Genomic DNA, 17,697 nt, shown 5'->3' with positions numbered 1-17,697 from the left:
AACTCACATCCTCACCAATACTTCTTATCTCTTGTCTTTTTGATAAAAAACATCCTAACAGGTATGAGGTGATATCTTATTGTAGTTTTAATTTGCATTTCCCAATGACTAGTGGTGTTGAGCACCTTTTCATGTACCACGTGATCATTTTTATGTCTTTGGAGAAATGTCTATTTGGGTCCTTTGCCCATCTTTAAATGGATTAATTTTTTTGCTTTGTTATTGAGTTGTAAGAGTGCTTTATATGTTTTGGATATTAACCAACTATCATATATATGATTTTCAAATGTTTTCTCCCATTTCATAGGTTACGTTTTCGTTTTGCTTACTGTTTTCTTTGCTGTGTAGAGGTTTTTAGTTGTTGGTCAAAGGGTAGAAACCTTCAGTTATGTAAAATGATTAAGTTTTGGAGATCTATGGTGCAATATTAGTGCCTAACGTTAACAATGCTATATTGTATAATTAAAATTTTTCTAAGAAGGTAGATTCTATGTCATTTCCCTTACCATACAACAAAAATAATGAATTAGAAAAAAATTAAGGGGGAGAGGAGGAAACTTTGAGAAGTGATGGATATGTTCATGGCCTTGATTGTGGTGATGGTTTCATGAGTGTATATTTATCTCCAAATTCTTTGAGTTGTAAACACTAACCATGTACAGTTTTGTATGGTAATCATACTGCAATATATATATTTTTAATTGAGTTAGAAAGAACAAAATAAATTATTTGCAAAATAGGTTAGGAATATTACAGAAATAAAATTCTTTTTTTTTTTTTACATGTAATCACTATAATTCTGGTTGCTATGAAATTGAGAAGTTCAGAGCCAGCTAGGGACAAATAATGGGAAATCATAATTTAAGATTTAGCACATTCAGAAAGCAATGAGTCTTCCAAAGCAGTATTTTTCAAGGACTCTATATATGACATTTAGCTAAAATTATAATTTTGGGTAGGGGTAATCAGTTCACACAATTATCCATAATATCTGTTGAGGTTTTTATTGTTTGTTTTTGTTTTTTATTTTCATTTTTTACTTTGGCCATTTTAGGAATAGTGAATCCTAAAGTCAGTGCCCAAATTTTGAGGAAAAAGGATTTTTCAAAGTATGTCCCTAGATATTTATTCATTACAAAGGGAAGAACAGTATCCCTACAGTGAAGAAACCTGGCAGACACCATATTAATTAAGTGCTTATGATTAACATCACTAGTAATAGCCTATAGCAACATTATATACCCCTAACGTTATTTACTGAGAAAGATTTCACATCATTTCTGTGGTATTCTTGCCAAAAAAAATGTATAACCTCAATCCAACCATGGGAAAACATCAGACAATGCCAAATTTAGTAATAATCCCAAATTATCCCAAGAAATAATTAAGTAGTACTCATAAAAGTGTCATGAAAAACAAGGGAAGACTCAAGAACCATTACAGATTGGGGGATACTAAAAGGATACCACAACTAAATGCAATGCAGGAATTTGGATTAGATCCTATCACAGAAAAATGACAGTATGGGCTAAAACTACTAGTGAACCACTAATAAGGACTGTAGTTTAGTTAGTAACATTGTATCAATGTTATTTTCCTCACTGTAACATTTGTACTTGGCTATGTAAGCTATTAATATTTGGAAAAGCTGGATAGAGTATACATGAATGTTATGTACATTTTTTTGAAAATTTTCTGTAAATCTAAAATTATTTCAAAATAATTTTAAAAAAGAGAGATAGTGGCAAACCAGGAGACTGACTCTTAACTATACAGAATAAACCAAGAATTACTGGAGGGGAGGTAGGTGGGGGAGATGGGTTAATGGGTGATGGGTATTAAGGAGGGCACTTGCTGTGATGAGCACTGGGTGTTGTATGTTGGTGATGAACCATTTAATTCTACACCTGAAACAAATATTACAGTGTATGTTAACTAACTAGAATTTAAATACAAATTTGGAGAAAGGAAAAAATTAAATAAAACTCACCACAGAACCAACAATCTCTCCTCTGCATCCTCAAAGCATTTATACTACATCTTTTCTACCCAGCTCATATTTCAACTTATCATTTTCCTATTTCCCACTTTATTTTTTTTTTCAACGTTTATTTATTTTTGGGACAGAGAGAGACAGAGCATGAACGGGCGAGGGGCAGAGAGAGAGGGAGACACAGAATCGGAAACAGGCTCCAGGCTCTGAGCCATCAGCCCAGAGCCCGACGCGGGGCTCGAACTCACGGACCGCGAGATCGTGACCTGGCTGAAGTCGGACGCTTAACCGACTGCGCCACCCAGGCGCCCCCCTATTTCCCACTTTAAAGCTATGTATGTAGCATAGTAGAATAGAAGAATTTCAGTATTATTTTTCTTGGAAGCAGAAAGCCTTTACTTGTTGCTCTACAGCTGATTCTACTTTAGAGGGGCAAGCTCCTACTCAGGCAAATAAACATCTAAGAGTGGCACCTCCAAAACTTGCACGTTTGCATAGTTCTCTAATTCCCCACTCCTTACCCTCCACCCACGTAACCTCCTATCTACCTCCACATAAAAAAAAGGAAGTGGCTGTGGAGTTGGTAGAATTTGTTATTCTCTGCAGAACAAAACCATCTTATGTTACTAGTCTAAAACTAAAGCTCTTAAAATGAAGCCTAAGTCTGGCTAGAAAGCTCCTGAAGTCAGATGTGTCCAAGAGTTCAACAAATGACCAAGTAGACCCCGCCTAAGATCATTCACGGTCCTTGAAAATGCATCCTATCTCTGCCAATACCTCTAAAGCAAAACCTACCCTACTTGAAGTTTTCCATAATTTCCCGAAGACCTACTCACAATGTGCTGAAAATTATCACAACCTTCTCTAAGTTTTGCAAATAAGATTTGTCCCTGCCACAGCAGGTTTCAAATATTGCTTTGAAATATCATCATTTATGAAATTATCTCCTCCGGATATCTAGAACACAAGTTTCTTGAGAACAGCCCCATGTCTTAATAATTTCTGTTTACTCATAATAACTAGTGTCATACCAGAGGCCACATAAGTATTTGAGGAATCTTTACTTTGTTTTTCAGTTAAAGTTTTAATAAATTAGAATCCAAGTATTAGCTTAAAAGTTCCATTCTAATTATAGGGCACCAAAGATAATTTTGCATCTGTTTTGAAAATATCTTTGAGATTTTTCTCAGTTTGAAGGGTTATGAAAAGTAGTCCCCCACACGTTGAATGAGAACAGAAACTCTCTTCAGACATAGTTCATTGAACAAAACTAGAACACAGGTCAATTAATTCGTTCTGTTCCATGAAGATAAAATGTAAGGTCAAATATTTTCCCAATTAGAACAACCAAAAGAAAACTGTGGATGACACATCATACCCAAAAAATGGCCCACCTCTTTTCAGTATAGATTTGGTCCTCAGATTTGTTAATTCTGAAGGCCTTTGTGGTGATTTACAGGGCAGATTACATTTCTGTGAAAGGAAAATGATGTTTATAAATCCTGAAACCAAAGAAGGGTAGTCAGTAATATCACCTTTGGGGTTATTACGTGGGAGGGAGGGAGACAGGAGGAAGGGGCAAGTACCAAAGCCAAGAGTGACTTCTCTGACAGACAGTCTTACCATCAAAAGTCTTGCAGTAAACAAGTGTTTTCTTATCAGTAACACATTGCATTAAAGATTAAACATGCATAGAATTTTTCTAGATTTCTATGGTGCTTTATACACATTATTCAAATACTAATGGTGCTAATGGCCAATTAGCCAGAAGAAAAAAGAATTCCAATACTAAAATGAGTAGTAAATAACACAGTTAAGACATCTTGAGATAAACTACTGAAGCTCTCTTGAGTACAGAAGCAATTTAAGAAAAAGCAAATTTGTTTTTAAAAATTAATTAAAAACTCAGTGAAATGCTCTGAAACTTTTGGCAACTTTGCAAAACAAATATTTACACAGCCCCAAGCCTTGATGCTATGAAAATGATGTTCAGGAGAAAATAATATGCAGTCTTTAGAAGGGAATTTTTCTGGTATAGGAATTCTAATTGTTGTATTGTTAAATGATTTTTAAACTCTTAAATAATTGTCATGTCCTTGGTGCTAGAAAGTTCCTAAAACTTTTTTGATATCTTTTATTTTCTTTTTAATTTACACATGCAATAAACCAAGTTTTACTAAGCTGGATTTGGAAGATTTCCAATTCCAAGCAGAGGGGATAGTTCAATTTTTACTTACAAGCTGTGCTTCTTACATTTATGCTAATAAATTGATTTTAATTTTGGAACATTTTAAATGAAACCTTTAGTAGGTAGGCTTAAAACAAAAATTAAATTAATTTAACAAAAGATTTATTTTACTTTTTCAAAAGTTGCTATTTTTTCATTATTATACATAAAAACTTTACAACAATGGACTTTAAAATATCTGTAATTAACTACATCATTGTCAATGTCGTTGTCAGGTGCAACACTAAGCCTTTAAATCCAAGGGGAGGCTGGGAAGAAAAAGTAGATAAAATAGGGGCAAGCAGGATCAGTTCGGTAAATACATTATTTCTTGATCTTTATTTTACACTATTAAAACCACAGGTTTTGAGAAAAAGAGTGTGGTAGGTAGCAGGTCAAAATGAAAATGTACTGACTATTAATGCAAGAAGTTATAAGCTAAAGTTATGTATCTTTTTATTTCTTTATGGCTATCTTTCCAAATTTGAAAAATATAGATTAAATGACTTCTCATATCCTTTCTAAACATTTTTATATAGCTTTTGTTCTTTGTTGGCTTTGTTTTCTCTATCCTTACTATTACTTGTATTTTAATATTTGAAAAGTATTTAATGATTGAAAAGTATTGAAATTAATTTTAAAGTTAGTATTTTCTGGATAGTGACTTGAAGTGTTCAGAGGAAAGATCATTTAAAAACTATCAACTACTGAACATATGGGAAGATGTTGCTTTTCCCTGAATGTCATGCCTCAAAGATAGTAACCAACCAGTTTCTCATTGAAAACTTAGGGGAGCAAGTATAACGAGCCTGCCACAGAAAGCTGTTTATTCTGTGATATCAGATGGATTGTGGTACCTGAAATTATCGCCATTACTTATGCTTACAGTATAGGAAGCTGAGGGTAACTTTAAAAATACTGTCAAAATAAAAAGTGTGCCAGATAGCATTAAACAGGTAAAGAAGACTTTTTTCAGGTTACTGCAATAGGGGAGAGAGACTGAACTTAACTTCACTGAAACAAAAGGCAGAAAGGTTTTTAAGTGCTGGGTGAGCTAGTGGAAAGGTACTTGGAGGACCTTAGTGGGAGGGTTAATCAATGGCATGTGTCCAGCAAACTGAGTTATCATTGAGTTTGCAAATGTTTTTCTCTCTGATTATGTCATCTGTGTTTAATAATTGGTAGCCATGGAAGTTAGGCTCCCATATTCCCATCAAGACTGAGAAATAGGGGCACTATCTTCCCTGATAATTATATTTCAAAGGGATGGCTCCCAGTCTCCTGATAAAGACATTTTCTGGTTTATAAATCTGTTCAGAGGCTGAGAGAATATTTATATACATTTCAAAGTGGCAGAGAAAAAACTTATAATTCTAAGTTTTCTGAAGTAAATGCTCTATGGAAAGGGAAGTCAAGGGCCAATAATTAGGAAAATACCCATATAAAGTTTAGCCAAGCTGAAGGAAATTGTAACACCATCTTAGTCAACACAAATAAAACCTCTGTGAGGGGATAAAATGAAGCATTATTACCTAGGAGGGTGCAAGCAAAAGATGATCTTTACTGCCAGCAACCATAAATCTCTGTCACCCAAATTTCTGCTCACTAGAGGAAGTTCACTGGATCTCAGGGCAAGACTAAAAAGAGTCTATGGGGTTACCTGCAGGCTGAGATGGACCTTTTGGCCTAGACTGGACTACTGAGCAGAGGCTGGCCTTATTGCCTTTCCCAACATGAGAACAAAGGCAGATTAGTAATAGAGCAAAGTGAAACACGGATTCAGGCACCAACTGGACTAAAGCAAAACTACTATAATTACCTTCCTGGCTGAAGAAAGCCTGGCAAAGTAGACTCTTTGTAGAGGCTCCCACCATACCTTGTGTCACTGGCCTTTTCTATGAGCCTTAAAGGAGGTCCAGAGTGAACACTGGATGGCATACAATGCAGTTAAAAGAGAACAACTGTGATGGTTAAATTTTTGTGTCAACTGGGCTGGGCCATAGCACCCAAATATTTGCTCACACGCTATTCTGAGCATTTTTATGACGGTGCTTAGATAAGGCTTACATTAAAATTGGTAGATTTCTAGTAAATCAGACTGCCTTTCATAATGTGGGTGGGCCTCATCCAATCAGTTGAAAGTCTGAATAGAACAAAAGCCTGATCTCCCCATCATCGAGAAGGAATTCTGCAGCTTGATGGCCTTTGGACTTGAACTGCAGCATCATCTCTTTCCTGGGTTTCCAGCCTGCTCCACCCTATGTATTTTAGACTTGCCAGCCTCCATAACTGTGTAACCTAATTTCCTAAAATAAATCCCCTAATGTATACTCCCTGTTGGTTCTGTTTCTCTGAATAATCCTGACTCATATAAGTAGTATCTGAAACAGCCTGAATGTTAAGGGCCCTGTTATTTGAAGTTGAGATAGGACATGACTGATTTTCATAAAATAACTGGAGAAGATTCTGTTGACATTAGAATAAAAATTTTGATTAGGGATCATTAAGAATTGCTACAGAGTTGGTGAAAAGAGAAAAGACATGTAGCTTCCTTTACTTTAGAAAGACCATTCCTCTATGACATTATTTCATATTGTGCACTTTGCAGATGAATAATAAATGATTATGAATAACAAACATTTCATTGAGGTACCCCTATTGGTAGCCAAGTCCATTTCTCAACCCCAATATAATAGAGATTGGGGCCAGGTAATTCTTTGTTGTGGGTTCCTCTCCTGCACATTATAGGAGGTTTATAATTCTAGTGGCTCTCCCCACTAGATGCTAGTAGCATTCCCCAAATTGTGATAATCAAACTGTCTTCAGATGTTGTCAAATCACCTTTGGCTGATAGCAATTGGCCTAGACAAAGCTATAATCTTAGTTTTCTCAGGCTTCTATAAAAAAATATCATAGGGTGAGTAGCTTAAACAACAGAAATTATATTCTCATAGTTCTAGAAGCTTGAAGTCTGAGACCAAGGTGCCAGTGTAGTCAGTTTCTGGTTGTTCTCAAGAGACACAGGAAAGAAAGAGAGAAGGAAAGAGAGAGAGAAAGGTAAAGGTAGGGAGGGAGAGAGATGGGAGAGGGGGAACAGGGAAGAAGGAAAGAGAAAGGAAAAGAGAATTATTTGGTGTCTCTTCTAATAAGGGCAATAATCCTACCATGAAAGTCATCTTAAAGGCATCATCTTAACCTACTTATCTCCCAAAGTCCCATTTCCAAATACAGTCACATTGAGTGTTATCTCCCCAAAGTTCTATCTCCAAATACAGTCACATCGAGTGTTAGAGCTTCAACATATAAATTTTGGTCCATAACAGCTCCCCTTTGAAAACTTGAAAGCATTTGGAATCCCATATTTCATGCCAAGTTTTTATTCAAATTCTTATTATGTCAATATATTTTTTTCTAATATAAAAATAATGAGACTTCTTTGATAAAATATTCAGGAAAATGTAAAATTTAAAAAAGAAAAGAACCATGAGATTTATCCTGGGGCTCCCTTCACATAATTCCAAGAAGATGAGTCCCCAGTTCAAGAATTACAGGTATAAGTTGACTGAACTACAGATCAGGATCCTACTGTGCACTTTTTTTTTTTTTTTTTTACTATTATCACCTCCAGAATTAGTACTTTATAGAAATGCGTTTTCAAAAAAAAAAAAAATAGACTAGATGTTTTCTAAAATTTCTTCCATTTCTGAAAAACCTGTGACTTTCTAAAAAAAAAAAAAATGGTTGCAGAAACTTGGACTGATTGATTATTTAAAAAGGCCTTTATGGGTATATACTAGATGGTTTAAAGTACGCAAGAGGTTATTAAGTGAATGAGAGTTTATTTTTTTCTGTACTTCTAGAGAGCAAAATTAGGACTAACGGTTCAGGTTACAGAGGGGTTAGGGATACAGATTTAAACTCAATATAAAAACTTTCTTACCCACAAAGCTGCTAAAGTGGAATTCGATGTTTGATGAGACAGTAAGTTCCAAGACATTTAAAGTACTTGAGCTGATAAATCATTTTAATATGTGATGTAAAGGGATATATGCATGAGAAAAAGATTAGATTACTTCTGAGGTCTCTCATTCAGCCTTAAAACGGTATGTTTCTAAATAGAGCCTTCTAAAAAATAATAATATGAAAATAAAATACTGGTTTGTTTGTTTTTTTCCTTTCTAAATTGCTGTACAAAAACAAACAAAAAGGAAATAGTAAGTGCCAAATATGGTGATTGTTTTCAACTAAACCAATCCCTTGGCAAAAGGAAATTTCTCTCTGTGGTGTACCAGCAGAGTCACATGTTGGAATCTTTCTTATGTGACTTTAGTCTGAAAGTCACAGTGGGGGGCTTTTGTACACCCTGCCCCCAGCACTGAACACATGCTTGTTTTATGCCTATGGAGAAAAGAGCTGGAGTCAGAGTTATAGCACATAAGGTGACTCCAGAAACATCAAGTGGGACCTTACTATTTAAAAAAACAATCAGGGAAGTTTTATCAGCTTCATCTGATCTCTAGATAAGCAGCTCACATGCAAACTCCTTCACTTTTTTAGCCCTTCACCAATTCAACTGCACCATTTCTAAATGTCTACAAACTCAGAAGTAACCTCTAGTGAAGTTTTTGAATGTGAGTGTTTTAGGACTAATTAATGATACCCAAGAATTCCTTGGGTGTTCTCACCTCAAGATCCATATGATAACAGTTTGAAAAATCTGGAAAGTTATCAATATCAAATGCAAGTGAAGCATCTTCTCTCTTTCTTAAAAGATACAGTCCTGTAACTGAAATGAAGTAGGGCTTTAGTTGAATTGGAGAGTCAAAGGCAAAGTCAGAATGTCTAGAAAAAAAGACTTGCTCAGGGTAGTATCTTACAACAGGGCAGATTTATCTTAGTGTTTTCTATTCACCCTCCCATTTTCATTCAACAAATATCTACCAACTGTAGACTATATATAAAGCACTGTCCTCCCAGTATTCAGAACCTAATTCACCTGCCTCTCTCCTCTCCAAGGACGAGAACCTTATGATTGCCCTGAAACCTTGATGTTTAGGAAATTAGTCACATAAAAATAATTAAGATGGCTACTTGAAGGTTTGGAGGATTTTTTAAAAGCTAACTTCCAAAAGAAACCAAAGGACCGAATATCCAAGAGCAAAATTTTAGTTTGTACCACTGGGAGACTTAGGTAGAGAGGGTATTAAAGTGTTCTTTCAGTGTCCTGCAAATGATACAACACACACTGCGGCTTAATCTATGTAAGCAGGGTTAGTACAATTCTTTCCAAAACTATTTCAAGAAAAAATATTTCAATCAAGTGTTAATTGAAAGAATGAATAAATGAATTTAAAAAACAAACCAAAACATAACAACCACTTCAACATAACTTTGTTGTTGTTGTTGTTTTAAGGCATCATTAAAACAAAACTGCCTCTGTCATCTCCTCAATCATGCCCAAAGCATTATGGGAGTGACTGCCTGGATGCTCTCCCAAGTTTTCTCTAAACTGAAGTGCAAGATTACTAGAGCTCCCCAAATATGGGGCATTTGTATGCAGGTAAAACTAAGAATCCTACAAGGAAATCCATAGAGAGGAAGAGTAACTTACTTTCAAGGGAATTCAGAATGCAATATTGGATTTTCTGGAGTACTTGCAGAGCAGATGGTGAAGGATAAATTTAAGTCTATAGAAAAACCAAGTGCATCTATCAAGGGAAAGCAGCTACCAGCATGCAAAATATGTTGCCCTTTTATTTTTAGTGTGAACTATAATGTAGTTCCCTGAAATAGCAGTGCTGCTATCATAAATATCCTTGTAATTATGGGGTTTTCTCAGTATGCAACCAGAAAAATTCTGCATGGATAGCTAGAAATAATCAAGGAATGCTTGCTGCGTTGAAGGTCCTTTGCCATTAAAAAGAAGAAAAGGAAGAAAAAGACAGAGAAGGAAATAAAGAAAAAAAGAAAAAGAAAAAAAACAAAACTAGCTAAACTCAAAGGGTACTAAGACCATGTATCACGGAAGAGGTGGTTTATATTCACATAAAATTTGAAAAAAATGAATGCGTGAAGGTTGCAAGGCCTAAAAGGATGACAGACACATTAGCTAAAAGATTCCACTTTGAAATAGTAAAAGGCAGGCAGACATTTCCTTTATGCATCACTGACTGGGGATGAGAAGCATTTTCAGGCCCTTCAGTAATAATTTTTAGTATATAATTTCACTGAATCTCTCATTATTTTAAATGTCCTTGGTGGTTGTTACATGAAAACTTACTGAGAACTGAAGTGTAAATTATTACCATACTGAAATGAACTATGTCACTCATATTCACATTTATTAGTAGTATAGGTTGCAAGGATGATACCTACTTTAATATAGAATATAAATTCCATTTAAGTAGCATTTATTAGATTTTTAAGCAATCAATATCTTGAAATATATATCCTTATATAAATAATTTAAGTAATAGATTTACTAAATTCTATGCAGTTTCTACAAGTAGAAGATACAATCTTGACCTCAAACAGAATACAGTCTGGACTAAATTAGCTTTAACAAATTCTGGCATACCAAGAATATTGACATTCACAGTGGCAGAACAGTGCAGAGAACATTTTTTCTATGTGTTATTTTCCAATAGTGCAATCCATAGAGAGCTAGAATTCTTGGTATTCTAATCCTGAAAAGAAGCCTTTTCCAATTTACTAAGTAAAGAAATATGTGCCTTAAATATGTGCCTTAAAACCTATGTAGAAAAATTACTTAAAAATAAAGAATCATCATGAGTTATTCCATCAGAGCATTCATAATGTTCTTGCGCTTTTTACTGTTTAATATCTGCTATATGGTATATTAAAAAAGAATGTCCTTTACCATATTAAATAAAAGTCTTTAATATTAAACTGAAATGTCACAAATGACTCAACATTCAGTGCTTTATTCTAAAATAATTCCACACATTTTTTTTAAATTGAGAGAATGTCTATTTTTACTATAATCTTAGACATTCTATTTATTCATTCATTCATTCATTCATTTTTAATGTTTACTCTTGAGAGAGAGAGACAGAGGGCAAGCAGGGAAGGGGCAGAGAGAGAGGGAGACACAGAATCCAAAGCAGGCTCCAGGCTCTGAGCTGTCAGCACAGAGCCCAACTCGGGGCTCAAACTCACAAACCATAAAATCATGACCTGAGCCAAAGTCAGAAGCTTAACTGACTGAGCCACATTTTAAATAAGCATCAAAATAAAAGAAGATTATCTGTGGTTTTCTCTGAGAGACAGGGGATGGGTGGCTACTGAGAAAATAAACACATAAATAAAGCTAAGGAGGAAATAAAAAGAGGGTACCTAATCCATAACTTTTAATCTAATAAGTCATCTTTAAAAAACTCAGTGTTCATTATGTTTCCTTAACGTCCCTCAGAAACTCATATCAACATATTACAACCCATACAGACACTTTCATTGTAGGGAAGGGGGAAGCTCTGCCTGAACTTTCTTTTTCTCCAAATGGCTGATTTATAAATAGCCATGCCCTCAACAAATATTTGTTTTGTTCCACATGACGCCAATCAAATTCCCAACAATGGGAAAAAAGAGGTGACCAAGAGAGAAAAGTTCCTGGTGCTTATGGGGCTTGGATTCTATTGGGAAATTCAAGCAAGAAACAACTACATAAAGAACTTAATGTAATGTTAGATACTGATACAAGAAAACAGGTAATAGGTAGGGGGCGGGATGAAGCAAAAGTGGAGGGAGTTAAACCCATGGCTAGGAAAGTTCTTCTAAGAAGATAACATTTAAGCACAGATCTGAATGAAGAGAAGCAAATATCTAGATAAAGAGCTTATCAAGTAGAGGAAGTATCAGAAGAAAAGGCCTGAAGGTAAAGAGATCTTGTTTTCTAAACAGCTGAAAGGCTGGTGAGACTGGAGCTCTTTAAGCAATGACGGTGAAGGTGTTTATCAGACAGGCTGGAAGGGCCAGACCTTTCAGGGCTTGGTAGGGCATGCTGTGGCATGAGGTTTTACTTTAAGTTCCACAGACATTTATTACAGGGATTTATTTCAATACTGTGAAGAGAAGGATATTTAAGGGTATTTAATATGGCAGGTCAAATGGGCTTCTGTACCCTCTTTAATTATCGTGGGGAGTAAGGCTCTATGTTTATGATGGAATCACCTTTTTGTTCTATTTCCATAGAAACTGTTCTTGCTATACAGGTCATAGGAATTATTTTTCATCTAGTATTTGTCTACTTTTTCTTATGCAAAAAGTCACATTCTCCTGTGCTTTTATTCTGGTGAAACATAACTTCTTTATATACTTTTGCCAACATCAATTAAGTACCTTTTCTTTTTCCTCTAGGACTTAATTGAGGCTTCTCCACCTGGTGTTAGCAATATAGTTAATAGTATTCTCTCTTTTGAATTATTAAAGCCTCTAAAAATCATAACTAGTTTAAAAATAACATTTAGATGACATTACTCAATACTAGTCTCACCCCATATGCTACACTCCCCTCCTCCTTAAAAACCAAATGTCTAGAAAATGTTCAGTCCATAACAACAAACGTTCAACACGATCTTTTCCACATTAAAAAGAAAGAGGTTTTTTTCCCCCTTTTTCACAAAATGGAAACAGATCAGTCTGACATTATTCATTCGAGACATAGTGATCTTCTAGGCAGTGTTGAAAATTGGCTTTATTATTTTTCCACACTCTATTTTTGGAGGCTTTAAAAATAGGTTTGATAACTTCATGCTTATTCTTCACGCCTCAAAAATAGCCAAAGGCACCTTAGTTTTCAAACAGACAATTATCAGGTACTATGACAGAGGAATGATTAAGCCATTTTCCCTACCTCTAATGTCTCATATCTAACAATACAGTCTGAAATTCTGAAAATTAATCCAAGGATTACAATACAGTATGATATCTATTCAGACATGGCACTCAATGATCACATATCAGAATTATATTTGAATCGAATTCTAATGCTAGGATGAACAACCTATGACCCATTAGTACTTTTTGTGTAAATAAAGCTTTATTGGAACAGAGCTGTGCCCATTTATTTGTGTGTTGTGTATAGCTTGCTTACTGCTACAAAGGTAGAACAGTTGGGACAGAAACTCTAGGGACCTAAAATAACCACTATCTGGCCTTTTAAGAAAAGGTTCACCCAAGGATAAGTAGGACTTTGATTAATAAGGGAAGAGAAATAGGGATAAAGAACCAAGAGGGAACTCACATTTGCAAAATCTCAAAGAGATAGCTGGAACTTTTATGGACTATACATTATTCCATAAAATAGGAGTCAGGGTGAGGGTGAGCAGGTATTGTGAAACAATGAAATTGGAGAAATGAGCAAGCCATAAAAGATAAAAATATATTCTGTGCACCATGCAAAGATTCTAAAAGTGAAAGGTGTTTAAGTTCCCTTGCAGTCTTAGGTATGCTAATTTGATACTTCACAAATATTTAAATAAACTTTGACTTTATTATATAACCCTGACTAGTTATAATTTCTACTGTCCCACAATAAATATTATCCACTTTGATGATGTGGTTGCATCTACTTATATGTAAATAGAGAAAACATTATTAATACATTTCTACTTCTCTTTCTCAGAAAAAAAATATGTTTGGGAGTCTTATATCAAAAATATAATTTAATTGGAAATAGTTTTGTAGATAAGGAATGGCACATCCTGAAAATTAAGTTCAACCAAAAAAAAAAAAACTGCTATATTTCACCTTAATAAATGGCTAAAGAAGTAAGAATTAAAGATGAAAAATTCATAGCAAATAACATGTTTAGAGTGCAATATAAGTTATAGCTCTTTATAAGGTGTTTAACATAGTATATAACAGAGTTGCCTACATTACATAACAAAACTTTAATACAAATACTATATATTTTATTTTTGATACATGTGATATTTCAGGCTGCAGCAGGACAAAGTAAAAACAAGGGCCATCAGTGATCACAATCACTGCCACATCACCTGAGCTCTCATTGGTATGCAGTCTATGGAGATCGTTTGCCCTCCTTCTTTCAAAGAAGTAGTTGTTCCACTGCTATTTACTTCTCAATATAATTTTTATTCTTGAGCTCTCATGTCTAGGTCAAGCACTCTCTGTGATTGAGTTCCAGTTACTTCTCCTTCCACAGCCCAGGTGTAACTAATTTTTGTTCCATGTGATTTGTTCTCTGTCTCAAGGCTCTGAAACTCAAGTGCCTCCAGAGATCAGGCAAGGTGTACAAATGAATGAAGTAGGCTAGGCAACAGTGGAAATGGTGAGGACAAAGGAAAACTGGAGAGTTCAGAGGTTGCCCAAAGGCATTTGGTCTCAATTTAAAAACAAGTAGGGGCGCCTACTTGAGTGGCTCAGTTGGTTGAGCATCTGAGTTTGGCTCAGGTCGTTATTTCATGCTCCATGAGTTTGGGTCCGTGAGTTTGAGCCCCGTGTCGGGCTCTAAGCGGATAGCTCAGAGCCTGGAGCCTGCTTTGGATTCTGTGTCTCCCTTTCTCTCTGCCCCTCCCCCACTCGCACTCTGTCTCTATCTTTCTCAAAAATAAATGAACTTGGGGCGCCTGGGTGGCGCAGTCGGTTAAGCGTCCGACTTCAGCCAGGTCACGATCTCGCGGTCCGTGAGTTCGAGCCCCACATCGGGCTCTGGGCTGATGGCTCAGAGCCTGGAGCCTGCTTCCGATTCTGTGTCTCCCTCTCTCTCTGCCCCTCCCTCGTTTGTGCTCTGTCTCTCTCTGTCTCAAAAATAAATAAAAAACGTTAAAAAAAATTTAAAAAAATAAATGAACTTAAAAAAAAAAGTTGAAAAACAAGTAGCGCGCTGGCCAAACAAAAGCACTCCTCTGGCCTGAACTCAACCAGCTGATGACTAGCTGGTTACTTCTGCACCTTAACCATTGAAGAAAGTTCCTTAAATGTGCTAAAATAGTTTTGAAACAAACATTTCACAGGGGGTAATTTAGAGCTGTTTTCATTCCAATTCAAGAAATATAGGGATAAAGTCAATATTCACTTCTTATCTCCCTCCCTCTCGAAGTGGTGGGATATCAAAAAGAGGTCACAGCTTCTCCTCTTTCTGCTTCTAGTGACTTTGTCTTGCACAGATTTGGCATACAGCCTCTTCTTCTCATGCTCACTCCCACTCATATCTTTCCTCTTTCTTTCTTCGTTTACTCAGGTACCTTTCTCCAGATTCCACAAAACACTTGTGTCTTTCCTATAGGAACTCAGATATATATATATTTATTTATTTATTTTAGTGTTTATTTATTTTTGAGAGAGAGAGAGAGAGAGAGAGAGTAAGCCAGGGATGGGCAGAGACAGAGTGGGACAGAGGATCTGAAGCAGGCTTGGCAGGAAAAAGTAGGCTCTGAGGCAGAGCCTGATGCAGGGCTTGAACTACGAACTGAACTGCAAGACCATGACCTGAGCTGAAGTCAGAGACTTAACCAACTGAGCCACCCAGGTGCCCCGAACTCAGATACATTTTAAAAATGAAAACACCTAGATGGTTATCTAATTTATATTGCTAGAAACAACAATTCAGATAGTGGCTATTAGAAATTATTTAACCTTTGGGGCGCCTGGGTGGCTCAGTCGGTTAAGTGTCTGACTTCGGCTCAGGTCATGATCTCACTGTTCATGGGTTCGAGCCCCTCATCGGGCTCTGCACTGACAGCTGGGAGCCTGGAGACTGCTTTGGATGCTATGTCTCCCTCTCTCTCTGCCCCTCCACCACTCATGCTCTGTCTCTCTCTCTCTCTCAAAAATAAATAAATATTAAAAAATTTAAAAAAAGAAATTAATTATCCTTCTATTCAAAAGTGAGAAGAAAAAGGAATTCTATCTCGAACTTTTTTTAAAGAAATATATGCATGAATGTAACTGAAACATTTGCAGGTGTTGAAAGGTAAAGCATGATGAACATGGTACATGGAAGGTAGCTTTTAAAAAAATTCTACAAGTCATTTTGCTTTAACTTTTTTTTTTTAATTAAGGGAAATTCTGATTATATACTTGAATGTGGGTATTTTTTTAAGTGCTAAATTCCTAAAAGGAAGTTAATGATATAATTTAGTTTTTTCTCCTCCTCTTGTTTGATTATTGTAAACCATTTCAAACTACAGAATATCAACAAGATAAATAGGTGCTCATTTTCATTCCTCAGAATTCACATATAGTTTTCACAAGAGACACCTAAACCCTCTTCAACCAAAACACAACAAAGGAAGATAATGTCTATTTATAAGAGTCATGTTTAGGAATATAACATACCAATGGCACAGAAGAGGGGTATCAATTTCTGCATGTCCTTATGTTTCTTTTAGTATCTATTTTCTTCCAAGATACCTACAGTGCTAACCCATATTGAATCTATAATGTCAAGTTATATTATTTTCCTTCAATCAATCTTCAGTATTCCTATTTCATTTTTTATCTAAAATCTTTAATAAATGTAGGACTTCAGAAGGCAGCACATTTTTTTCTACCATATGTATACACAATTTTTGTTCTGATCAGTATAATTTGCCTCATAGAACTTCCAATTGTTAGTCTTAGTTCTGCCCTCTGGCTAATAAATTCAATTACCTTATTGAAGAGAGTTACAATTTCTACCTCCACCTTCCAAGGCTTCTCTTGACTCTACTTTCATAGAAATCCTTCTAATGCCCAACAGATGACATGGTATTCCACAGTACTTAGACTCTTCAGGAACTTGGTAATCTCTGACCATCTTCCACAAAGTATGTTACTACAAACAAAACACAGTATTTCAGTAGTGTTCTACCTACCTCGAAGTACAATTGGACTATTATCCTTTTACTCTAGAAATAGTGCTTCTACTTTGATATCATGAAAAGATTCAGAAGTCATCTTCAGAAGTCAATAGGATACACTGCTCTCTCATGATATATCCAAATTTTACTGGATGGGAAACTACAATCATGGTGAACATCCCTGATACAGACAATTTTCTCAGATGGGGTACTTACACTCATATATAATATTAAGAAGGCTCACACAGTTTTAAATATACATAAAACAGTATTAATTAGTATAGTTATATAATTACTAATAAAACAATGACTATTTCAGTATGGGCCTTGCTTGTAATTTGAGGGGTTAAGTGTCATATAGAATCTAGTGTGTTAAATCTCTAGTCTTCCATTAGTTGAATCAAAACTGAGAAGCTACAAGAAGTAAAATTCTGCATTAAGCTTTGGACCTAATATTTGCTTTTATCAACTTACTTTTGAGATAGTTTTCTCTTCACATTTGAAAATATACACACATATATATATACACACACATATATATATACACATATATATATTTTTTTTGCTAAAAAATCATGCCTAGAAGTGTAAACAAATAAAACTGACAGAAACAAACCTGATCTGGTAAAATGGCATGATGATTACCATCCCTC

At 35.4% G+C, this 17,697-nt stretch overlaps 1 long non-coding RNA gene across 2 annotated transcripts in view; it reads right to left on the bottom strand.

The window, feature by feature from the left end:
* Positions 1–17,006, bottom strand: part of LOC123384469 — a 141,392-nt gene extending 124,386 nt beyond the window's left edge. The window contains exon 1 of one of the 2 annotated variants that reach the window (XR_006595585.1): positions 16,857–17,006. This is a non-coding gene — a long non-coding RNA (uncharacterized LOC123384469). Of the gene's footprint in view, positions 1–8,905; positions 8,971–16,856 lie in introns of those variants that run through there. The other variant, XR_006595586.1, reaches the window with a different exon arrangement.
* Positions 17,007–17,697: the final 691 nt, after the last annotated feature.

Source organism: Felis catus, chromosome A3 (genome assembly GCF_018350175.1).
Source record: "Felis catus isolate Fca126 chromosome A3, F.catus_Fca126_mat1.0, whole genome shotgun sequence".
NCBI classification, from domain to species: Eukaryota; Metazoa; Chordata; class Mammalia; order Carnivora; family Felidae; genus Felis; species Felis catus.
This window is presented reverse-complemented; position numbering and strand designations above follow the sequence as displayed.